Source organism: Myodes glareolus, chromosome 1 (assembly GCF_982192425.1).
Source record: "Myodes glareolus chromosome 1, mMyoGla1.1, whole genome shotgun sequence".
In the NCBI taxonomy this organism is placed as follows: domain Eukaryota; kingdom Metazoa; phylum Chordata; class Mammalia; order Rodentia; family Cricetidae; genus Myodes; species Myodes glareolus.
The window spans coordinates 62114242-62138851 of record NC_142026.1 but is presented as its reverse complement, the minus strand read 5'-3'; the positions used below and the strand labels follow the sequence as shown (position 1 = coordinate 62138851).

Here is a 24610-nt window from a genome sequence, read left to right as displayed (position 1 = left end):
TCCAGGCTAGCCAGGGCTACATAATGAGATTCTGTTTGGAAGGAAGAAAGGAAGGAAGGAAGGAAGGAAGGAAGGAAGGAAGGAAGGAAGGAAGGGACGAGCAAGCTCATGAATATGTATGTATATGTCTGAATACTGGTTCGGAGATAAGGGCCAAGGTTGTGATGATGAGAGCCATGGTGACCTTTAGATGCAGCACAAACAGAAAGGTCCTATTGCTAGGCTCCTTCATTTTCATTATTATAGTTCAGGGGTCCCTAGAGGCAATTTGTAGGTTGTTTCTCATGGTTGCTTGGTTAAAGTTTCTTGCTATCAAAATCCTGCATGGCCTTTAATCTTTGTTTTGTGCCTTGCTCATCACTAAAATGACAGACCCTTTTGAATGGTGTAGTAACAAGGAACGGCAGGTCGCTTCCTGCCACCCGGCTCCCGGCTAGCTTTACCCGAAATAATTACATGGAAACTGTATTCTTTAAACACTGCTTGGCCCATTATATCTAGCCTCTTATTGGCTAACTCTTACGTATTGATTCAACCCATTTCTAATAATCTGTACATCACCACGAGGTCGTGGCTTACCGGGAAAGATTCAGCATGTCTGACCTGGCAGCTTCATGGCAGGTGGCTCTCTGCCTCTTTGCCTTCTTCCCAGCATTCTGTTCTGTCTACTCCACCCACCTATGTTCTGACCTATCAGGCCAAGCAGTTTCTTTATTAATTAACCATTGAAAGCAACAGAAATACAGAAGATCCACCTACATCATTTCCCCTTTTTCTGTTTAAACAAAAAAGAAAGGCTTTCATTTTAACGTAGTAAAATTACATATAACAAACAGTTATAAAGCAAGAATTAGAGTTGCAATATTTATATCTATTTTATCTTTTATCATAACGAAGGAAAATTATAAAACTAACCATTCTTCAACTCCACCAGAGACTCCAGATGGATATAATATTATCTAAGTAAATAAGAAATAAGCAACTTCCAAAACTCTAGAAATGACAGAGACATCTCCCTGCCCAAAGTTCCTCTGTACTGTTGGGGCATCCATCTTCAGCCTTCAGGCCCATAGTATCCAGCAGACTTTTCCATGAAGCAGGAAATTTCAAAGACAGTTCAGTCACTTTTTGCTGTGTCCTGCAGAATGTCTCATAGACTCTTTCATGAATCAGGAACCCGAAAGACCATCTCACCTTTAGGCAAGTTCAAGCAGTCCTCTCTCTGTGGGTTTTTTGTGTCCAGTCTATGCATCAGTTCAGGCAAGAGCAGTTTCTTGCCCAAATGGCTATCTGCTACGGACCGGCTCAGGGGAGCCACTCAGACCGTCAGGGAATCAGGACGAAGGCACAGGAGAAATCAGGATACGGTGGAGGAAATTGACAGTCACTCTCAATGTATTTTTGAAAATGCTGCTGCAATTTACTTACTTCAGTGCAGGATTATATATTTCTTTTTACAATCAAAGAACTTGGCAAAGGCATACATCATCAAATCATAGAACAGAAAAGAACAGCATAAAACAGTTTACAAAAAGAATCTTTGAAGGTGCTTTGACTTGGGCACAAGGACTTCTGCTCTCTCACACTTTACAAAACAAACTCCTCTTGCCTTCATGGAGATCACTGCCCTTGAGCTAGACCATCTTTATCAGCTTGCAGGTGGCTGGTTGGTTTGAGTTAAGTGACCTTGTGTGCCTGGGTGAGAAAGAAAAAGGCTACTATCTCCCTGGGAAAGCTTTCTGCTAGGAAATTTCTAATACATAGTATTGAATCTCTCTGAAGTTTACTTTATATCACTAACTTCAACTCTCCTCCCTTCTCAATTCTCAGGCTCAGATATTGTCAGCTTAGGTTAGGTCTTTTTCTTCCCACAAGAAAGGTTTCATAGGCCTTCTATTTACAACTGTACATATTTCTCAGGCAAATGCCTAAAGCTTCTAAGGTTTTTCCTAGTAAAATTAACTCCTTTTGTTCCACATCATCAAGGAATTGTCCTAATGATGATTCTGCCAATTCCCAGAACTGGCTACTTTTTTAAGGTTTTAATAAATAGTGGAGCAGAATTCAAAAATGTCCTCAGCAGTCTTGTTTGTATCTGCAACTGCCTGGAATAGTCTGATCTGTTAGCAATATGCAAGAATCACAAAGAACACACAGACAAGGGAAAAGACAGACATATGGCTCCAAGGACAGCCAGGTCGAGTCAGTATGGCGACTCAGGTGGCATTACACCACAACTGATTGCCACGGGGCAGCCCAGGACTCAACTCCGAGAAGCACAGATCCTGATCCTCTGGCAATATTTGCCCATCCCGTCAGCATTTCTGCTACACTGGCGAGACAGCCGTGGATGTAGCAGCTATCAAACTCCATAAGGAACCTCTTTGATGCCCATCTTCCTCTTGAAGTAGCTGGTGCTGCCAGGAGCAGACATGTCTCATTGTCATGAAAAGCCCTAAGTTATTAAAATATTAAATGTCATATTCTGTAGTCTTTGAAATATATGAAGAATGCCTATCTGAAATATATCTAACCACATCTAGAAAATCTAACATGACTACAAGCTTGTCTATTATTGATGATTATCCATTAAAAACCTATATTTCCTAATTATACATTACATTTTTAAATGATATACATAATCACAATACCTTAATCAAGATCAGAAATACATACATACACACACACACACACACACACACATATATATAAAACAAAATTGACCTTAAAATCCATACCAATGCAAATTATTCATATCTATATCATATCCCCCTTTAAATGTAAAAGAACATTTATAAACAATGTTTGGGAATATGGGCGCAGTTATTTCTCTCCAAACTTCTTCCTGCTGTATGGGGGCGTTGTTAATTAGGTCTTTCATGAACCTGTATGCTAGCTTCATCTCAGTCTGCAGTTGAGTGAAGTAATTTTCTGAAGGTGTTCACGGCAACCTTTCAGGATGTTGTGGTCTATCATACCATATTGGGATAGAAGCAATCCACAGGGTCTCATTCTCTGTGAAAACAAAAGAAGAATCTCTTTTCCAAAGTATCATATTCTTAGATCCAAATTCTGAAGTCATAATATCCTTATATCCATTCTGGTTTAGCTTGGCAGCGCATATAATGAAATGTCTCTCTGTACTTAGCTCCTTCACAGTCAAAAAAATTAACGAAAAAACAATAATACACAGAATCCAAACTCTCTGTGAATTTTCCACTTTTTCGTGGCTTATTTTTATTACTTTTAATCTATAACTATCTGTACTCTGTCTCTTTAAAGACTTTACCCTTTTTTTTTAAAAGGCATTAACTTTATTTTCTATATTCTTTTTCTTTTTTTTCTCTCCCAAGCCTATGTACAGTCATCCAACACTATGACCCATTTAGAGGTCTTTTATGTCTGAATCTGTCCTATTGTGAATCTGTAATGTTTTACTATCCAGGAGCATTTTTGTTTTGCATTTTTAAATCACTAAGCACTTAATAATCTAAGCTGTGACATTCCTTGGTCAAAAACAGGTACTACCTGCTTGCCCCACCCAGCCCAACATGGCAGAGCCTCTCGTGCCTCTGAGCCTTGCACATTGCACTGCTAGCATGGCGGAGGCACTTGTGTCTCTGAGCTGCAGCACGCAATGACCCCCTTTTAGGCACACAGCGAGTCTAGTTGCCATCAAACAAATCGTAGCACTTTACTCCAAATGTTCCATTCAAAAGCTCTGTCTCCTGCAGGAGCCAGAAAGAGATTACAATGGCGGCACAGCCCAGAAACTGGTATTTCAAAACTGCCACGTTCTAGTAGTCCTGATCCCACTGCTTACTCAGGCAGGAAGAGCCAAGCCATGGGCATGATCTCAGATCTCAGCTACTTTGTTCCTGACCCCAAGCGGGCACACAAACATCTGGGACCAGAAATGCTTCATAGCCGGGGTTTGCACTGGCGGCAGGACCCAGGAAGCCATGTTTTGAAACGATGCAGCTTCTCTCCCCCCCCCCCCCTGCTGTTGCTGAATCAGGAAATCTCTCGACGGCACCAGAGCAAACAGCAAAAGCTGTATTAAACTCTCTTTCCCTTACTTTTAAGCTCTCTCAGGTTTTTAAGTGGATTTTGCTACCACATTGGGCCCCACTCTGTTAAAAGGAGCAGCGGGCCGCTTCCTGCCACCCGGCTCCCAGTTAGCTTTACCCGAAATAATTACATGGAAACTGTATTCTTTAAACACTGCCTGGCCCATTATATCTAGCCTCTTATTGGCTAACTCTTACATATTGAGTCAACCTTTTTCTAATAACCTGTACAACACCACGAGGTCGTGGCTTACTGGGAAAGATTCAGCATGTCTGACCTGGCAGCTTCATGGCAGGTGGCTCTCTGCCTCTTTGCCTTCTTCCCAGCATTCTGTTCTGTCTACTCCACTCACCTATGTTCTGACCTATCAGGCCAAGCAGATTCTTTATTAATTAACCAATGAAAGCAACAGAAATACAGAAGACCCACCTACATCAGAATGGAATGGAATGCTTGGGACTCTAAGGAATCCAACTGAGATTTTTCTCTTTTTTTGAATATAACTCAGCAAACAAGAGACCTACTGGAAGGGGAATGTAACCCAACCCATTGAGAAGGGAGAGATGTAAGTTCCTAAGGGCAAGGACCCACTTCTGGTCTTAGATAACGTCATAGTTTCTAGGAAGTACAGCTCCTTAACTGTTCTTAACTTAGGCATCCTGCATGACAACCTTTTTACTAATCCTGTTCTGGCACAGGGGAAGTGTACATATGTGAGTCAATTCTCTCATGAATTTCTTTCTGCCTCCTCCACTCCTTGGGTCTATGAAAGTGAGGCCATAGGGACAGCTGAGAAGGAAGTCAGGTGCCAAGAGGCATGGAAAGGGACAGGCAGGGCTGCCATTATTCAAGGTCACAAACATCGGCTTTGGAGTCTCATCCTCCTTATGATTCTTCCAGGAACTCTCCCTCTTTCTGCTTCCTTATTGCATTTCTTCTCGTTTATCTGTTTTATGGTCTGAGAATGGCCATGCAAATAACAATTCAGTAAAAATGACTTCTTATGAGGGCAGGGAACCTGGTCCTACAATTTCCTAAAAAAGACTAATCATTCATGAACACAGGTTAAATACAGGGCCTGAAATTGTGCAGGTGGTGTTAGGAGGCAGGTGTTTGTTAAATCTGAAGGGGGGGCAAAAATCATTCTGGAATATGGATTTTGTTTAGGAGACTACAGAAAATTTTAAGATTCCCTCTGCCCAGATTGAGTGAAGATGAAGTTAAATTACAGAATTTGTCCACATTGGGCACATTGCTTAACTCCTCCATCTTGACTTTTTCAGGCTGTAAAAATGGGCATGACAACAGATCTTCTTGAGAGATCTGCAGTTCCGTGCAGAGCCTTAGGCAGGAACTGCACACAGTAGGGCTGGCTGTGAGCAGTTGTGATTATGGGAACAGCAAAGCTGCCAGCCCGGGTGTCTAGGCTGGAATGGTTGCTTGCAGCTGAACATTGGCTGGGCAGCTGGGGTTGAAATGGTTCAGGGAGGTGGACGTTCCAGATCTCACTAGGCAGTTCTAGGAAAATACCTTTGCCAAAAGGAGGTTGTGAGGGGTGTGGAAACAGTTGTAATCTCCTGGAGGTCTTGGTGTATACCCTGAAATCATATAGGCTTGTCAGGCCTAGACACAGGTTTCAGGGAATGCCTTGCAAAGACCATTCATCTGGCAAAGAGAATTCATTATTGAGGCCAGAGTCATTAATTTTTTCTTTGTAATGCCCTCATTTATAAGGTGTAAAGAGAAGGACTGAAGAAGGCTCCAATAAGGAAATGGATGTGTGCACCAGAACAGGTTTGGGGCTGGTGTATGTAAGCAGAGAGAGCATGTGTTTTATTTGAACATAAAAAGAACTTCTTAAAGCTGGATTCCCTCATATAAACACACTGGGCAACCTGAGATGACAGTAGACTCCCTGGAGAAAACACTGGAGCAGAGTCAGAACAGAAGGGAGCACGCAGGACTGTGCCTCATGGCAGGGTAGGCCAAGGATGTCGTTAAAGGCAAAGGGAAAAAGAGAGAACTGAATGGTGAGAGGAGAGGACTACAAGGATGCTTATGGGGGACGATCACAGCCCAGGCAAGTGTGTGGTTTTATTTACTCTCTTCCTGTCACCTTCTGATGCAGTAAGAATGACCCTTGTGCTACAGCTGAGATGGAGGAGGTGAAGGTTCTGCCCAGGGTCATCCGGCCAGAGCTACAGAGCATTGCCTCCAAGTCTGTTCTCTTTCTCTACCATTCAGTCAAGTGAAAGGTAGAGGAGGAAAGCATATGAGTTTATGCCCCTGGTGAAGAATAGAAAGGGTACCGTGGGGTCGGCAGTGGTGGTGCAGGCCCTTAAGCCCAGCACTCAGTAGATAGAGGCAGGCAGATCTCTGTGATCTACCTGGTCTGAAGCGAGTTCTAGGACAACCAGGGCTACACAATGAAACCCTATCTTGAAACAACAACAAAAACAAAAAAGAAAAAAAAGAAAGAAAGACAGGCCATTTGTGTTAGGTACAATAATGGCTGCCATTACAATACAGAAGCCATTGGAACCTGGAAATGCTGTCTGTCTGATGAGTAGGAAATTTCAAATGCAATGAAGTCCGTATCTTGGGATAGAAATCTTCCTGGATACATCAGTGGTTCAAATGAAGTTAAGAGGGTCTCTGAAAGTAAGTCAGGCACAGACAAGAAAGCATAAGGAATTGTCTGCCGCCTGTCCCTGACTCTGAAAATTGAAGGAGCTATGGGCCAAGGTACGCAGAAAGCTCCAGGAGTTGTAGCAGGCAGAGTCAGATTCACCCCTCAACCTGCAAAGTTTTCTTAAAATTCTTCTTGAAGCCTTGATTTTTCCCTAGAGACTCACTTGAAACTGTAAGAACTGGGGAATGAATGCCTGTAGTCTTCGTGTTCCAGGGGTTAGCATATGGGAATAGTTGTTTCCTCTTCTGATTTTATATTTGGTTCCCATCATGTAAGTAGAGACGTGTTCAGTGCACCTCAGGAACATCTCCTGGGTCTCTGAAATTTATCGTTTGATGATAGGAATGAGTTCAAAGACCAGAGGAAGACTGTGGCAGGTGGAGGAGGGGAAGTCTTTGTCCTTACTTAAGTAGATCTTGCCTGTCTGAATCGTTCATCGCATGAATGTCATCAAAGAAAATGATCTGTAGCTTTTTGTCGGGTGAACTGACATGCTATAGCAACCTGGAGTCAATGTCCAGTGGCTTTGCACTTGCTGGCATGGGAGGAAGTTCTGAAATCCTGGTTCGGGCTCAGCCTCTTGTGCTCCCCCCAGACTGTCTCCTGCATTGCTGAGGTAGGCAGGCACCCAGTCTCCAGACAGGCTCCTCCCAGTTTGCTGAGGTTTGCAGCTCAGGGCTGTTGTTGTTGTTGCCTTTCCCTGGCAAGTAAGGCAGTGATAAAACAACCTCTCTAAAAGCCTGCTGATGGAGCTGTCCAGTTCCTTGATGCTTCATTGACTCCTCTGTCCTCCAGGAAGCCACACCTTTCCCAGTTTTCCGAGATCCTGAGAGACTCACAAAGCCATGTGGGGAACTAAGTGAGGGAAAATAAACCCAAATCCAGCAAAACCAGGGTATGGGGTAGGGGTGGGGCAGGTGAGTAGAGCCTGTTGTGATTGCTCTATTCTTAAAGGACCCAGCCTTTTCTCCCCTTCTCCAACCTCTGCTCTTACAGTTCATGGCTCTGGGTACAAAGAAACTGGTTTTCTAGCTCCTGCTATGGTTTGGTCTTACCCATTGTTAAAAATGCTGCAAGATCCCCGGCGGCAGTAGGCAGCGGGCCCATAGAGCAGCTGGTCCCGAACATTTGCTGCTCCCAGGCAGGCTGGTCCCAGGCGAGCCCGGGAGTGTGAGCACGTGGCGGGTAGAAGGCACTTGGACAGACACATTGTACAGAATAGAATTGGATATCTATTACTTGGGGGGGGGAAGAAAGAGAAGAGGAGAGTGACAGAAAAGGGAGCAGAAGAGAGGGTGCGAATGTGTGCACCAAAAGGAACAGTGAGAATCAAGATGGCGAGAGAAGGGCAGGGGTCACTGGGAGTGGGCGTGGCTTGTCTCTTAAAGTGATAATTAACCATAACATTCCCAGCTCTTTTTTATAATAAAAATTGGGAAATTAGATACCACAGGTTGATGGAATTGAGGCAGCTGATTCTCAAGACTGCTTCCGGCTTATTTGTGGGCATTGTCTTTGAAGGGGGGATCTGAGAAGGCTAGGTGTTGGCCACATCCTGGCATAGGTGGTCTCTTTGTTCCTGTCCAGTGTTTGTGGCATGGAAATGTTTGGAGTCTCTTATACCTGTTTAAGGTATTGGCAGAACAAAGAACAAAGTTAAATTAAGGAAAAAAAATTAGGACCAGGGAATTGAGGGGGATGTATCTGACCTGTTTAAGGTAGATCCTTTAATTCGGCTCCCTGAAACTCACAAGAATTCCTTGGGTTTGTGAAAACAGAAGTTTTAGACACATAATGACTGTGGCATATTTTGTACTGTGACATATTTTGTACAATGAAAAGTATTTTTTAAGACTATGGAAGGCAGCATAAGAGAGAAATTTGATCTGAAATTTGTTTGATGAGGTACCTGGCAAAACCTCTCAGCGATCAAAATGTATCAGAGATCTTTGAGAAGGATAAGATTTTACTTGAGTTATTGATTTAAAAAATGACAGAGAACTTATTTGGTTGGCACCCAGAGCTACTCTTTTTGGGTCCTCCATGATCTCTGAAGGTTGCATTTGCCATTTGCTGTTTAGCACAGGGCTTGTCAGGCCCCAAGAGATCCTGTGGGCTAAGAAATCTATAGGAAGACAGCCCTGCCTTGACCTGAGGAGCTAGGCTGTCGATTCCAGCGATTCTGTCCATGTCAGGAGATCTTTAGTTTAGATGAAAGGCAGTTTTGTCCAATGGCCAGCGCTTGGCAGTTGAAGTGAACTGCAGATGAACGTTGTTCTGTGACCGTTTGTCTTCTTTCTTCTGTGGAGGAAATAGAGAGCTGCTGCTAGGAGCCAACCTGTATGTTTTTGTTGTGAAAAGTTTTTAATAACTGAATATTTAAATATCACATTCCCCAGATCTCTGAGCAGTTGAGGGCTGTTAATTAGGTATAACTGCAGTATAGAATCTGTCTGGAAGGTTAGGTCTGAGTTTGACTGTACTGGCTCTTAACAGGTAAGATTTACACTCGTAAAAAGGCAGAAAGAAGAAAAAACTACTTGCAATATAATGACAGAACTGACAATAGTAGAGAACAGCTTAATATATTTTAAATGAGGGTTGTATTAAATATCAGGCATTTTTGTAAGAGACTTAAAAGTACATACCAGTTTAAAACATGAGACTTATGATTTTGTAGTCTGAAATGAGATGTAATGAACAATTATTATACACAGAAAGAGTGAACAGGAATTGGGCAACGTGGATGCTTTTGATGGGCCCTACCAAAGGCATGCCACTGTACAGAACACATGTAACAGAGTCAACAAGAGGATTTTAGTGCAAACCGGGAGACAAGGCAGGGTATACTTAAGTAAAGATGGGAGAGCTTGGTCACGTGACCTGGCTCTCAGTCAAGATGGTGGCAAAGTCACCTGAACCCAGTCAAAATTGCGGCAGCCATGTGTTATATGAAAAAAGCCACAATTTTTTGAGATGTAAAGATTTTTAAGCTTAATAAGAGGGACCTAAAGGTATGATCCGCTGAGCCACCATGCTATACCACAAGCCGCAGAGGTGGGCAAAAGGCTGGAACCGAGAAAACTGCACCATGCCATGGGTGGAATTGAAAATGCCAGCTGAAATTTTAAAAAAGCCAGGGAGCTGACATGTGTGGTTGCTACCCACAGCCAGAATCATGAAAACTCGTGAAACAGTGGCACCCAAAGGCCTATAACAGGAATGGGTGCAAATCAGTGCGAACACCCAGGACTTGTCAAAGAGCGTTCTCGGGCCGTGAGTGGGGTATTATGGCCTGGCTGGATCTGGTCGTTCAGGGTGACTCAGAAACCAGAGAGGCTGGGGCCACTCTGAGTGGTATTATGACGAGGGAAGAAAAAGTAAAGAAATGAAAAAAGGAGATGAAGAAACTGGGGGACCCTGGGCCTCCAGTGGAATGCACTGCATGGGGAGTGTACAGTGCTAAAATACGGGCTGGCTAACCCCGGGTCAGTCCAAACAGGATTCCAGCCAAGGGAAGCAACCATAGCAGAACGGGGGGGGGGGGGGGGATACTCACTGATTGAAGGCAGGAACCCGGTGGTGGTGGTGGGAGTGGAAAAAAACCCTGGTTCAGGATCCTGACCCTGCGAGAGGAGTTCCGGGCAGGAGCACTTATCCGAGTCAAGGCACCAATTGCTGAAAATGCTGCAAGATTCCTGGCGGCAGTAGGCAGCGGGCCCATAGAGCAGTCAGTCCTAGGCAGAGATGGCTGCTGGTCCCGAGCAGTGGCTGGTCCCGGGCAGGCTGGTCCCAGCAAGCCCAGGTGTGTGAGCAGGCGGCAGGTAGAAGGCACATGGACAGACACATTGTACAGAATATAATTGGATATTTATTACTTAGAGGGGGGGAAGAAAGAGAAGAAGAAGAGAGAGACAGAAAAGGGAGTGGAAGAGAGGGTGCGAGTGTGCACACCCAAAGGGAACAGTGAGAATCAAGATGGCAAGAAAGGGCAGAGGGGTCACTGGGAGTGGGCGTGGCTTGTCTCTTAAAGTGACAATTAACCATAACACCCATGGGACGATGGTCTATTTTTTTCAGCGTCAAAAGGCCTTGTGTCTGGTCCTGAAGCAGTGCCCAAGCTCACTTCTTCCTGTTCTGTTCCTCTGGGCTAGCTCTCTCTGCAGGTGTGGGGGTGGGGTGAAGTGTCCAGTCAAAGGGAAAGCTGTGGGGATCCCTGACCTTTTGCAGAGGAGAGTCATTCAGACTTGGCAGATGAAACAAGAGCTGGGGGTCAGGACCTGGCCTACTGAGTTCTGACCTTGAATTGAGTAGATTTGCCTCTCTAGGCCTTAGCTGTGACTTCTTTAAGATGAGACTGAAGATGAACTCTAGACTCAGAGCATGACTGCGTGACTGTCAGTGATGTTTGCTTTTCTTCAGTGAGATGTGTGTATCCTCCTGAGCCTGAGTCTCCACCCTCAGTCATGTGCAGCCACTGGGCTGCCTTGTAGGAGAATGGAATGATGATTTTGGACAGGTCTTATTCTGGACCTCTTAGGTGGGTCCTGCTAGATTGTGGAAATCCAAACTCCCAATTCTGATGCTTTGGAGGAGTTTGGACTCTTATGAGTGGGGAATCATCAGGGGCTTTAAGTGGGAAGTGAACTCTTTATCTGTTTCTCAGGACATTATGGTAGCTGTGTTCTACAGACAGTCCACCTGACTGTAGCAGAGGGGACGGTGAGGGCCATTTGGGAATTGGCAGGTCTTTGTGACTAAGAAGGAAAGAAGAGACGGTCACAGGGAAAGGGCTAATGGTGGCTCTGAGCTGTCTGCTTTACTCTCAGGGGTGGATCAGATAAGGACAAGGGTTCAGATGGCTGGGACTGAGATGTGAACTGAGTTTGGCTTATATTGGATGGGGAACCCATGGGCTCTCTAGCCACAGAGCTCCCAGGCAGCCAGGAGAGACCCATGCTCTAGGAGGCTGAGGGAGAAGAGGGTGAGCGCAGAGGGTCTCTGGTTTTATGGGAATTGCAGGCTTGTCCCCAGACATAAGACACGTGACTGTGTGCCTCTCCCAACCATTTCTTTAGTGATTTAGAGTGATTTGTTTTAGGAATGTTACCAGATATTCTTAGCCCGACATCACACATAAATTACCAGGGAGAAGCAGGGAGAGAATGAGAGGAGGGTTGAAAAAAAAAAAAACCAAACAAACCAGATGTCCTAGAAAAAAAGTAACAAGGAAGAGGAGAAAATGAAAATACATATTATAAAAATTTTAATGTTATTTATAAATCATAAAGTCCAGTGTAAATTTGATAGCTCTGTTGAGACCACAGTGTCCATGAGTCAGATCCAGGTGGGGTGTGGCTAGGAGGACAAAGGGAAGTCCCTTAGAAGGATGATGCTGAGCTCTGCAAAGGTTCCTTGCCCTCATCACTCTGTTCATTTGCCCTCCTGTGCAATGAGCTTCATAGATTCACATACTGCATCAGTCAACAGATGTGTGCACAGCACATGCCTACTGGACACTGTGCTACACTCAATGTTCTCATGTGGTCCTCTTAGTGGCAAAAGGACATTTGATGAGCCTCAGTGTACAGAGAAGGGGACTAAGACAATCATTTGCCGAGGCCTCACAGTTGGTGTGCTCTAGTCAGAGCCTGATGTCAGGCTGTCTCTCAATAGTTGTACATAGTTTGGCGTTCTACATTTAATTGCTTTGTTTTAAGATAGGAGAGGTGGGGAGCAATATGGGTACAACAAGTGTGTAATTGTGTGCGAGAGAGAGAGAGAGAGAGAGAGAGAGAGAGAGAGAGAGAGAGAGAGAGAGAGAGAGTCCTACTAATGATAGGAAGGACTTCTCCAAGAATGGGGCTCACGTTTGTAAAAATTGAGATCTGTGGGTGTTGCCTTGCACCAACTGAAGGCAGGGCTCCTCAAACACTGATGTTTGAGACCCACTGAGCTGGCTGACTGGGCTGGAGAAGGCAGTGGGATCTGGGCTTCTTGGGTTTCATTCCTCTGTGAAGTCACCAAGAGGGTCAGTGCTTTAAATGACTGGGCTCTTGAAGGGGTTCAGGCACTTAGTGGGGGGACCCTGCAGGCCCTTCCAGATGTCATCTCTCATTCTTACTTCCATTTCACCCTTCCCTCTTCTGTTCTTTCTTCCCCTCTGTGCTTTGTGGGCTGTCTCATTCCTCTGCTTGTCCTTATCACCTGGATAGGAACAAATGTGGGGGAGGGAGAGAAACCATCTCATACAGGGCTTGGTGTTCAGTGCTGGGTTCCAGGGACACGCCTTTCGGTGGGTTTTTCTGGGCTCCTCTGCACTGGTGTGGAGTTGCAGATGAAGCTTAGCTGCTTCTCAGCATAAACACGGCAGAAGGTAGTAGACGGGGAACAGTGACATTGCAGCCAGAGATGTAAAGCAGAGAGGCTGTTGGGGTAGCCACAGGCTGTGTCCCTGCCCAGGCAGTCCAGAAGAGCAGGAGGAATGAGGCATCTTTTTCCTGCAGCCTTGTCCAGTAGCAGTTTGGAGGACAAAGGAGTTCTGCTCCCCCCTTGGATGAGGACACTATCTTATGCAGTTTATTTTCTGGGTGTGATCCAGAAGGAAAGGGATGCCTGCTTCCATGTCAGATGAGCTACCGATTTCCTTTGCCACCATACCAGTCCCTCCTTTGTAAATGGTTGGATCTGGGGATCTACTGGAGTGAATGTTTGTGTTCATCTTAGTTCTCCAGTTCACATGCTGTGCTTAGCTGTAAGTAGGCAGGGGCAAGGTGTGCGCTGTCTGAAAGTTGTTTCTGTCCCAGGTGCTGCCTCTCTCTGATGAGAAGATTGAGCTCTGTTAATGTTTGTGACTCTTTGAACAGCTCTGTCTCTGTGAACTGAAAATGACCTTTCTGGTGTGCTGAGGTGTCTCCAGAGGTGGATGGGGCCACTGTTCCTGAGACAGGAGGCACCACTGAATGTTCCCCACCAATGTACAGACTCCTGATGTTTGGTAAACACAGGACCTGCCTTGCTGTCCTTGAGCTGAAGCACACTTGGTTTCCAGAGTGGGTTGTGATTGCCTTTTAAATTTCTTGGCCTGTGGTTTCCCAAAAGAAGCATCAGAAAGTTCTTCTCACTGCCACCACGGCCTCTGATTCATATTTTTCCTTCCATTTGAGTCCCATAAAGATACCAGAGATCCCAACACTCATGCACATTGAAAATGGCAGTTATACTTTTTTCTGTTGGCTAATATTTTCTGGGGCGCTCTCATAACATATCTGTGAACCCATATAGTATCCTAATGTCTTCTACATCACAGCCACATAAGGGTTTAAGGTGGTGTCTTGGTGTTTGCGGGATAGTCAGGGTGTGGGGTCAGTGGCAGTTGAGGTGGAGAGGAAATGATTCAGGAGCTATTTCTGCATTTTTACACAACTTCCTGATAACTTGCAGGTGTTCGAGGTCGATGTTCAAAATTTCCTTTATCCAAACTTCAATCTACCTTGTTTCTTCTTGGATGTGTATTGCGGGAAGCACCAGGAAGGTAGAGTTGAAATACCCAGAACTTCCTGAACATTCTGAAGTCTCAGAAACTGGGTGTTAACTGTTCTGATCTCACTACCCGTAGGTCTGGGAGTAGGAAGTAGAGGATTTGACAGTTTCTGTGGCAGAAGGAAGATTGGACAAACAGAAAAGGAGTTGGATTTGTACTTTGTTTCCATGTTCTTAATATTTAGGCATACTAATCTTTAAAAAATAGTTTTCCTAGGGATGGGAGAGATGACTCGGTGATTGAGAGCACTTGTTGCTCTTGTAGAGACCCGGGTTAGAGTCTCAGCACCACCTGGTGACCCACGACCTGTTTCAGGGGCTCAGATGGCAAAACTCTCATAAACAAAATTAAAGTAAATAATTTCAATTTTTTAAAATAAAAGTTTAACTATTGCTGAGAGTATCATCATGACTGGAGTACTTGCCTAACTTGCATAGGTTCTTAAGTTTGATCACAACCCTACCATAAAGTCAAAGTTGTAATCTTGAACCTTGGAAAGATGACCTGGTGCTGTGTTTTTTCCTGATATTCTTGCGCTGAGCCCTCTCTATCACACTGAGGTGACTTTTCTTTTTTTCCTCCATTTTCAGACTTTATGATGCTGTTTGGTGCCTTCATCCTTCTTTTACTTACTCAGAAACTCATTTTAGCCTGATACCACCTAGGTATAATTACAGAAGGCAAAGTAAGTACAATCTCCCTGGCCTTTCTATTCTTTTTTTCTTTCTTTTTGCTTTTCAACACAGTTTCTTTTTTCCTCAGTGTAGCCCTCACAGTCCCTACGGCACAAAGATCCTGACCAACAAGAACCTGAAAGAGGGATGTGGTCAGGAGCCTGGCAGCAGTTTACAGCTCTTGAAGCAAGGAAACAAGTGAGACAGGAGAGAAGGGAGGGAAGGCTAGAAATGGGGAGGGCACTGGTACAAAACAGATGCTCAGGGCCAGCATAAGGGCCTTGACTTTCTCCAAGAATCCCCAGACAGTCCCAGTAGCGAAGGCTGCAGAGGGCCATGACTAGCAGGAGCAGGAGGGAGGTGGGAAGGTCAGCACAAGAAAGGGTGTGAGACACCCTGCAGCCTAGACTAGGGAGATGGGCTGCAGCCAGGAGCTCGAGGGGTGGCCAGACTGGACAAGACAACTTGGACAAAGGAGATGAGTCGGAGACAGCCTTGGCACCCCTTTCTCGGGTGGAGACCTGGGTAGAAGAGCGGGGTGATGACAGAAGATAATGAACTCGTGGCATCTGAAAGGCCTGTGGGACAATTGAGAAGGAGCTCCTAGGCCAAGCTCAAGGACACGCCCAGGACCTTGGGCTCATCCCCCCACCCCCACCCCAGCTGTCCTGTGGAGTAGAGCACAGAGTCCTCACCAGCTCCACAGAGACACCATACAGTTCTGGGGGTGTGCTTGCCATCCTGGCCTTTGCTCGGGCCTATAGGCCTGAGCCTCCAGGAAAGACACTGTAGGCTGAGCCAAGGTTGGTAAAAAAAAGTCCCCTGGAGAAAGTTGGGGGAATTAGGGCAGGCCTCACCTGCAAGGTGTCCCTGATGGGGCCCCGGATGTCAATCACCTCTCCCTGTCGGATGTCACACACTTGGGAAGCCTATTCAGGAATTTCTCAGCAGTCATCCTGGAGCCTGCAGAGAGGGCATCGGGGACCTTGGCCCAGGAGGGACAGCAAGGGCCGGCAGAGGCCACCTGGCATTGCTCTGCATAGCCCCCCAGCCAGCCTTGGGCCCAGCTTACCTGAAGTATCCTCCACCCTGTCCTTGCGCCTTTTCTGCCGGCCCACCACGCGACCCTCACCTAGGAACGAGCCCAGCCCATCCTCTGGGAAGACCTGATTGCGCAGGTCGCTTACCTGGCAGGAAGGAAGGGCCACAGAAGTGGGGAACCCAGCTCCTCAGCTCTGCAACCTCACCCCCACCCATTTGCCCAAAGGCCTCGAGAATAACCCAAGAGAACCACAGTTCATGTCGCTGCTACCGCCTCAGGCTCCGTTCCTGCAAGCGCCACTCTTACTCATGCTAGCTGAAGCCATAGTACTGACGACCCCCCACACACACTGGAGGTCACACGGGCGATGATGTCAGGACAGGGCAGAGCCCTGCTCTAGTCTGCAGGGCAGCTGCTATCACTGCGGTCTCCACAGTTGCCCTGTTCAGGCCATTCCAAGGCTGTCTCCACACAGAACTCTCAAAACCCCCAGTCATGACTCACGCTCCTTTGTATCATGATGGCACACACCCTTGCTGTGGAGATACCCGCCTCTGGAACCTGCTGCCTCCTGGTCCCCATGACAACCTTCCTCTCACTCAGCCCTGGCAACACATGGGCTCCTCTCCTGTCCTCGCAGCCCTGGCAGCCCTGCCTCTTTTCATTGTTTGCAACTCATGAACCGCTTCCACCCCAACCACGTGGTTTCCAAAGCTTCTGGAGAAAACTATGCCCCCTGTACAGTATAGATTCCTCTAGAACCTCAGGATGGCAAGGTGTCCTGAATCCTGGGGAGGGCAGAGTAGTGGTCTCATGCCAATGTTGTACCTTCAAGATGCCAGCAGAGGGCACAGTCTGCTGCTCAGCTTGGGGGGCCTCATGGCAGCTCTGGCCTGGACAGCCTCCACACTCTGCTCCCTCCCCTTTCCGCAGGGCATCCTGATTGGGTCCCTGGAGTGGACGGCTCCCTCTAAGGATAGCTGATCCCTGAGCAAGCTATCCCCAGTCTCTTCAAAGCACACAGGGAAAGGGTGGGTTGAGGAGCCACTGGTTACCTTAAAGGGGACTCCATCAGGATACAGCCGCTGGAGCTCTGAGGGAAAGAAGCCATCCAGTATGTCCCCGAGGCAGCACTGCAAGAGAGTGAACAGGCCTCTGTAGCCATGCTATGCCATGCTATGCCAAACCTGCTACCTATTTAGTTGACAAACCCTAAGCATCATACTCTGGAAATACTGGGAACTCTGAGATAGGAGAGGTGGGGCCTGTGTACTCTGTGGAGGGCAAGCTAGTGCAGTGAGCTGACTCCACTGTCTCCCAGCGGGGGTGAGCAGGCATGGGCCCCACAACCCCATCCTACCTGTGTGGAGGGATCGTAGAAGGGACGGAAGGGCCCATCAAACATCATAATGCCATTCCGGTAGAGCTTTAGTGGGATGGGCTCTAGGGTTCGGAGCTGCGCCCCACCGGGCACTGGCGTCACCTGGGCCTCTCCCTCCACCACCAGCTCACTCAGGTCCTGCAGACTGGCCATCAGTCTGTCAAAGTCCACCTCGGGAAGTACTAAAGAATCCCCTGACCAAAAAAAAAAAAAAAAAAAAAAAAAAAAAAGTAGATGCCCATAAGCGTCTGTGGCTCCCTGGCAGCTCTGTCTTCTGGGGGACCCTCCTACACTGAGAAGAGGCCTCAGTTCCTAAGGGGACGCATGAATACGTACTTTGAACTGTTTGTTTATTTGAGCCCTGGTTCCTGTAGTCTTGAAAGCTTTCTGATCCTCCTGCCTCCACATCCCAAGTGCTGGGAGTGTCACCACACCTAGCAGGGCACTTACTTTGGGTCAAGGGCTTAATGTCCATCATCCCATTTCTTCCATGTAGGATCCTACCCTGTAAGGGTTATATTCTTCCCACTGTCAGAAGTGGGAACTGAGACCAGAGGGAGTTCGGTAGCTTCTTAGATGTACACAGCATTAAGACCAAAAGCCAAGTTTGATACTAGATCTGTGCCAGGCACTGGGCTGGCAAAGCTCCCAGCCCCGGATCAAAGCTTTCAGGATTCAAATCCCAGCCTCTGCACTTCTTCCTGTGTGGCCTTACTACAATGCTCGGGGCTAGAATGGGATGCCAGTAGCTTTGGCCTCCCAGGGTGGCTATAGGTGCCAAGGAAATGGCCACATGAGGGCTAACTTGGAACAGCCTGAACTATCCATGTCCGATCACTGGTCACCAGCTCTACCTTGTACAAATGGTCCTCGGGCCAACCCCAAGGCTAGGAGGCAGGGGCTATTTAATCTCCACTATATGCATGAGGAAACAGCATCAGAAAAGTGGAAAATGACTCATCTCAGGCCGTCTGGCAAGCTAGAGGACTTAGGACCCAGCTGCATGGTCAGGAGGGGGCGGGGGAGTAGATGACTGTCAGGATGCGGGGCCAGCTGCTGCACAGGTGTGACAACTCCTCACTCTGAGAACCTGCCAGGCTCTGGCTCCTCTGGAAACTGCTGCCTGCACACGTGGCTGTGCAGTTGGAGAGGGTGTCGACATCATGATCAGGACGGCCACGAAGGGGCCAGAAGAAAGGGCGGTGGGCAGGAGGGATGCCAGCCGGGGCCCCAGCCCTAGAGAGCAAGCCTCCGGCACACATCTGGCTGTGGGCTCTGTGAAAGCTCTTTTCACCAGGACAGCTAGGCTGTGGCAGGATGTGGGGCATGGTGTTGGGGATGCAACGGCTCTCCCCTAAATGGACCTACAGGTGCAGGGGCTGTGTTTCCTGTTGTCTCTGCAGTTGATGAGCCCTAGGCCCTCTGCCAGCCTTCCTTTCTCCTTGGCACTGGCTACCACCTGAAGGGCTATGCCTACCCGTCTCTGGGCTTGCGCAGTCTTCCCTGTTGTGTGCACCAGCAGCCCAGGTTACATGATGCTAGGAAGTAAACCTCATGGATGGGAAGCAAGCGCTCTGCCAACTGCATTACACCCCCTGCCCCACAATGGCATGACATTGCTTTCCTTTACAGTTAGTTTAAGAACAAAAAAAAAACAAAACAAACAAACAAACAAACCAAAAAAACCCAGAAAGTATCTCCCATAAGGCCAAGACAGACATGGGATGGGCAGGGCAAGGGGACAGACTGGACAATGCTAAGAAATACTGATGGCAAGTTTGCTTCAGAAGGCTGGAGACCAGAGGCAGAGCATTTCATAGACGAAAAGTTGAGGGCAGGGTGGTGGTGGTGCACACCTTTAATCCTAGCACTTGGGAGGCAGAGGCAGGCAAATCTCTGTGAGTTCGAGGCCAGCCTGGTGTACAGAAAGAGTTCCAGGACAGCTACAGCTGTTACACAGAGAAAGCCTATCTCAAAGATGGGGAGGGAAGGGAGAATGGGAAGGACTAGGACAGGGAGAGACAGAGGAAGTGAGGAACTGGTCTACTTTCTGCCTAGAAGTCAAAGAAACCTGGCCCTGGCCAGGAAGAGGGCAGAGGAGGTCGGCTGGGCTGGGCTGCCGTACGTACAAAGAAAAGAGAGAAGCTAGGACTCCCAGGGAGGAATCATGACTCCAGGAAAAAGGGAGTAGGGCAGGAGGGGCCTGGTGTGGTCAGCACAGGGCAGCTGTCAAATCAGTGAACACCCCACCAGTGGGGTTCAGCAGAAACCTTCATCTGGAGAGAGGTGTGGTGGGCCCTCCCACACAAGGCAACACAGGCCAAAAAGCAAGTACCAGGTCTGGCTTAAGCCAAAGGAGGGGGCATGTCCCTCTTGTGGGATGGGCAGGTAAGAACCCTGACCTGGCCACAGAGCAAGTGGACCTGTCTATTAATGACTCTTAGAGGCAAGTATTACGGCTCCCATTTAACGGATGAGGAAATTGGGCCGTGTGAGGGGTCATGTTCCATGTAAGCCTTGCAGAGACCGCATGACTCACTCAGCTCTCAGTGGTCATGCCTCCCCTCCCAAGTACCAGCCCAGCGTCTCCCCACTTGCCACTTCCCTGGCCTCCTGGGCCACACTGGCATGGCTGTTGCTTGTGAGCTCCGCGGCCTCGGGCAGGCAGGCTTCTCTGCCTCAGCTTCCTCTTGTGTACAGCGAGGACAGTAACAGCTCCCTGTCTTAGGAGATGCTGTTGGGCCTTCCAATTTACTGTGGGCACAGGCTGCACCAAGCCCACCTCCTCTGAGAACCTTGCAGGGAACCTCTGGCTCTTCTGCCTGGTTTTTGTAGCCCGAGCCCATCCCCTGGGCCTGTCACACACTCTTTGTCATTTTGTATGCGACTATTTGCCTTCCAATTGCTGGGAACTCCTTGAACCCTAACCTGGCCCAGCTGGATGTCCTAGGGGCATGAGCCGACCCATGGGGGCACCTGTGTATCTGCCTGCCACTGTCAGGAGTGTGGCTCTGCTGGGCTCTGAGAGTGTCAACACTGTCCTAGAGTCCTGTCCTTCAGGCTATACCCTAGAGGGGCTGGGGGCTAAGCAATGACGGGAGCAGCTGTGTATGCCACAGAGCCCACAGTGGGGTCACTGCTGACCAGTGGGCTCCCTGAAGGCTTGCCGCGAAGTTGCTGCCTTGGTGCTGGAGGTGCTCTCAGACACATGGCTCACCCCCACCCCTAGCCTCCTGTATCAGGAAAAGCCATGGTTACCACAATTCTGCAAGCCAGGCCCCGCCCGGCCACTGACCTGCCAGCTCTCTGCTCCCCAGAAGAGCCCAAGCAGAGTGATGCTCTGAAACGGGGGGCGGGTGGTGGTGGTGGTGGTGGTGGTGGTGGTGGTTCCAGGACACAATCGTCCCGATGCCTGCAGCCCTCAATCCGACCCCTGCTATTGAGCCTAGGACTGCCCTCTCCCAGTGGACTGAACAGTACGCGATACACCAGGCACCGCGGCCTTTCTTGCACAGGTGCACATACTCTGGCCTATATGCCGAGCCCTGTGCTGCATGCTCCTGGCTGTCACAGTGGAAGACAGTGTGTCAGGGACAGGCATGTCCCCAGAACACCTAGCCTGAGCCTTCGAACCCCTCATGCCAGCAGAGCCCTTCCCATAAGATGCTGGCACGTGTACAGTAGCAGCCCAGGTGGTGGGGATCTGCCGGAGGGGCTAGAATTTGAGACAGAAGCAAGTGTAGGAGAAGCATCTTAGCCCTCAGTCATCTACCTTCCTAGCCCCATGTTTGTTCTTTGAGATAGGGACTCCTGTAGCCCATGCTGTTCTCAGAACTGCCTCCTAGCTGCGGACAATCTTTAACTCCTGATCCTCCTGTCGCCACTCCTGGGTGTTGAGATTGCAAGTCTGCATCACCCTTCCCTGCTTACCAGGTGCCAGGAATGCATAAACACCCTACCAACTGAGCCACGCCCTCAGCCCTATCCAGTCTTTGTCTAAAGGACACTTGGACAGCCACACTGTTGTCATCTAGACAGTCCCTTTGGGAATGCTGCTACAGTTCCCAGGGCACTTGTTTCCTTTGGAGGCTGGGAAAGAGCATGACATGCAAGGGCCTCCTTATGTGACTCATTTGCTATTGGGAAAACCCTGAGGGTGACAATGTGCGCCCCATTTTGTTGATGAACTTGAGGCTCAGGGAAGGGAAGTGGCTGGCCTAAGCCATAAGCTACCCCTGAACAGGTGGTGGAGTAGAAATGAGGGTCTGAGTTAGATTCCGAAGCGTAGAGGTGAAAATGGGCCCCATTTCAGAAACAGCTCTTTGGACCCAAGTCTAAGGACAAGGTGGGTTGGGAGCCCCACTAAATATCAGTGATTAAACATGAAAAATGACGCAGAGGCAGGCGGATCTCATGGTTGAGGCCAGCCTGGTCTACAGAGTGAGTTCCAGGACAGCCAGGGCTACAGAGAAACCTTAGCTCTGTCGCCAAAAAATAAACAAAATAAAACAACAAAACCCCCATGAAAATCATTGCCTATCAAACCAGATTCCCATGTCCTGATGCACACATGAACCTGCAGTGGGACCCTAGGAGGAGGTTGAGCCCTGGAAACTGGATAGGGGCTTCCAGTCAGAGGGCAAGCTTTCACCCTTCTCCACCCCCTCCTGCCCCACCTCGCCAACCAAACACAGACAGGACCTCTAGTAGTATAGGCTGGCCTTGAACTCTCAATCTTCCTGACCCAGCCTTCCAAGTGCTGGGATTACAGGTGTGTACTACTACACCAGGGTTTATGGATCTCTGATTTCAAAGTCAGCCTGATCTACAAAAAGAGTTCCAGAACAACCAGGGCTGTTACACATAGAAACCCTGTCTCAAAACAAAACAAAACAAAACAAAACAAAAAGTATCAAATATCTAGTAAGTTTGGGTCTCTGTAGTCCTTGGCAGATGAGCAGGTAGAGACCCAAGTGAGACCAAGGAGGGAGACCTCAGCTTGCTTTCCTGGGTCAGGGACAAGGTGTTGATAACTCCGCAACCCCACCTCCACCCCAATACTGAGAGGCCAGGGCTGGAAACCAAGGGCCTCTAGGAGAGTGCTAGGCCAACAGGGAGTTGCTGGAAGGGGGCCAGGGCAGATGCTCTACTGTACCTGGTTTCCAGAACTTTTTGGCCTTCATCCAGTCTCGCTCATCATTTTCAGAGACTATCTTTTCCTCTGAGTCCTGGTCCATGGGCTCGCCCACCCACTGCAAGCCATAGTCACTGAGGAACCGCTGTGGGCAGAAGAGCGAGATGTGGTATGCACCACCTGCCCAGTTTCCATGGAGAGCACCAGTCTAACCTAGCTGTTCTCAGCGCAGAGCAGCCTGGACAAAAGACTCCGGCCACTTCCAGCCTGTGACTGTGGAAGCCCCTGACCCCCTAAAGCAGCGGGCTCCTTCCCTCTGAGGGCACATGCCAGCAGCTGTTTCATTGTGCCCAGTAGACCTCTCACGTCAAGTACTTAACACAGTATGTGGCCCAAGAACTCCTTAGCACTGGCCACTGCAGCTCTGGGGACAGTGCGGGTCTGGCCTAACACGAGGAGGTGGCAGGGACACCTGCTCCACAGGAGTGAGCCTCCCTCTTCTCCGTGACAGACTTGGTGTGCACAGCTCATATGTCTGTGGTTCTAGGTGTAAGCAGTGCACAAGCACATATGCACTTGTATGTGGAGCCATACATACAGGACAAGCTGGTGTCACTTCCTCAAGGGCCTGGGTGCTGCCTGGATCCGCAGCTGGCTAATGAGTTCCAGAGATCCACCTGACTCTTTTTTCCCACTCCAGGATGATTAACTCCATGAAACCACTCCTGGCTTTTTGCTTTTCCTTTTTTCTGTTTTAATGGATTCTAGGGACAGAACAAAGGTCCTCATGCTTGAAGCAAACATTTTACTGACTGAGCCATCTCCTCCCCAGCCCAGGAGGAGTTGCGAATACTTTTTATTTATTTTGGGGGGCGTGTTTCCAGACAAGGTTTCTCTGTGGAGCCCTGCCTGTCCTAGAACTCACTCTGTAGACCGGGCTGATCTCAGAGATCCGCCTACCTCTGCCTCCCAAGGGCTGGAACTAAAGGTGTGCCCTTCTTGGCCAGCTCCTCTGCGCCACAGCTCACTCAGGGGTGAGGGGTGCAGCTACCAACTGCCTGCTGCTATGGACCCTGACGCCATCCCGTCTGCACTTCTTTCAACGGCTGGTTTTCCTCTCGCTGCTTCTGTGCCACTGCTACCTCCACACACCTGCGAGGTTCCTCGTGCCCAGCCTTGACCACTCTCCCTTTGTATGGCTCTTGTCCACCCCTCCTTACATAAGGACAGAACCCAAATTCACAGCTAGTGAGGCTCTCACCTCTGAGCTTGACTCCCACTCACAACTACACAGATGTCCACCGAGCCCCAAATCCACTCATACTGACGAGCCTGAGCTCACACTGCCCCAGACTTCCCCCCATCCCAGCAGGCAGCACCTCTCTAGCTACCGACCTCCATGCCCCACTCCTCTCTGTTGTACGACCCCCAGCGAGGAGCTCAGTGCCACCCCAACCCTCGGTACTCTAGCTCAGGCGCTCACCCTAACCCAAGCTGCCATGGCCTCCTCTCCACCTCTGTCCCACACAGAGGCTGTCAGGCCTTCAACTCCTGCTACTGCCAAACTCCAGAGTCAGTCTGTCTTTCAACCTGCTTGGTTCCCTCTCTCCACATACATGGCTGCTTCTGTCCCATTTTCACTTCCTGCACCCACGAGGCTGCCCACACCCAGTCGCCAACACTCTCCTTTAGGACTCTGTCCACATGCACAGACTCCCTCAAACAGAGCCCACAGCGAGGCCCCTTGGCCTGACCTCTCTCTCTCTTTCTCCCTCTTCACAGAACCGCCACCACAACCAGACATGTCCTCCGCAGTTGGAGCCTTCTGCCTTTGCCTAGATCCTCGCAGGCCCCGCCCCTTTTCAGATCTGCTTGCAGTGGCTCCTCCCCTGCACTTTCACACCCGCTGTCTAGCCACGCGTGTATCTCCGTGTCTGCAGACTGTCAGTCTCGAGCAGGTGGGGACTGTGTCTTATTTTACAGATGACACAAGCCTAACGGCTGGCAGTGTCAAACAGGATAAACACTTTAGGTTTGTTCAATTAAACGAATCAATAAACATGCGAAGGTGCA

The 24610-nt window shown here is 48.6% G+C and overlaps 2 long non-coding RNA genes and 1 pseudogene across 3 annotated transcripts; 1 reads left to right on the top strand and 2 right to left on the bottom strand.

Annotated features, from left to right (window-relative positions):
* Positions 1–466: 466 nt before the first annotated feature.
* Positions 467–10308, bottom strand: LOC146896014 (uncharacterized). The gene is made up of 2 exons (XR_015738357.1): positions 7819–10308; positions 467–2455 (listed from the first exon to the last, which is right to left on the bottom strand). It is a non-coding gene; the product is annotated as an uncharacterized LOC146896014 (long non-coding RNA).
* LOC148123397 (uncharacterized) lies at positions 5941–24610 on the top strand. Its single transcript, XR_015738354.1, has 3 exons — positions 5941–6151; positions 14897–14991; positions 24320–24610. It is a non-coding gene; the product is annotated as an uncharacterized LOC148123397 (long non-coding RNA).
* On the bottom strand, positions 15077–17878 carry LOC148123398 (UBX domain-containing protein 11-like; annotated as a pseudogene). The gene is made up of 6 exons (XR_015734752.1): positions 17854–17878; positions 17383–17597; positions 17078–17155; positions 16053–16167; positions 15838–15943; positions 15077–15085 (listed from the first exon to the last, which is right to left on the bottom strand). The product of XR_015734752.1 is annotated as a UBX domain-containing protein 11-like (transcript).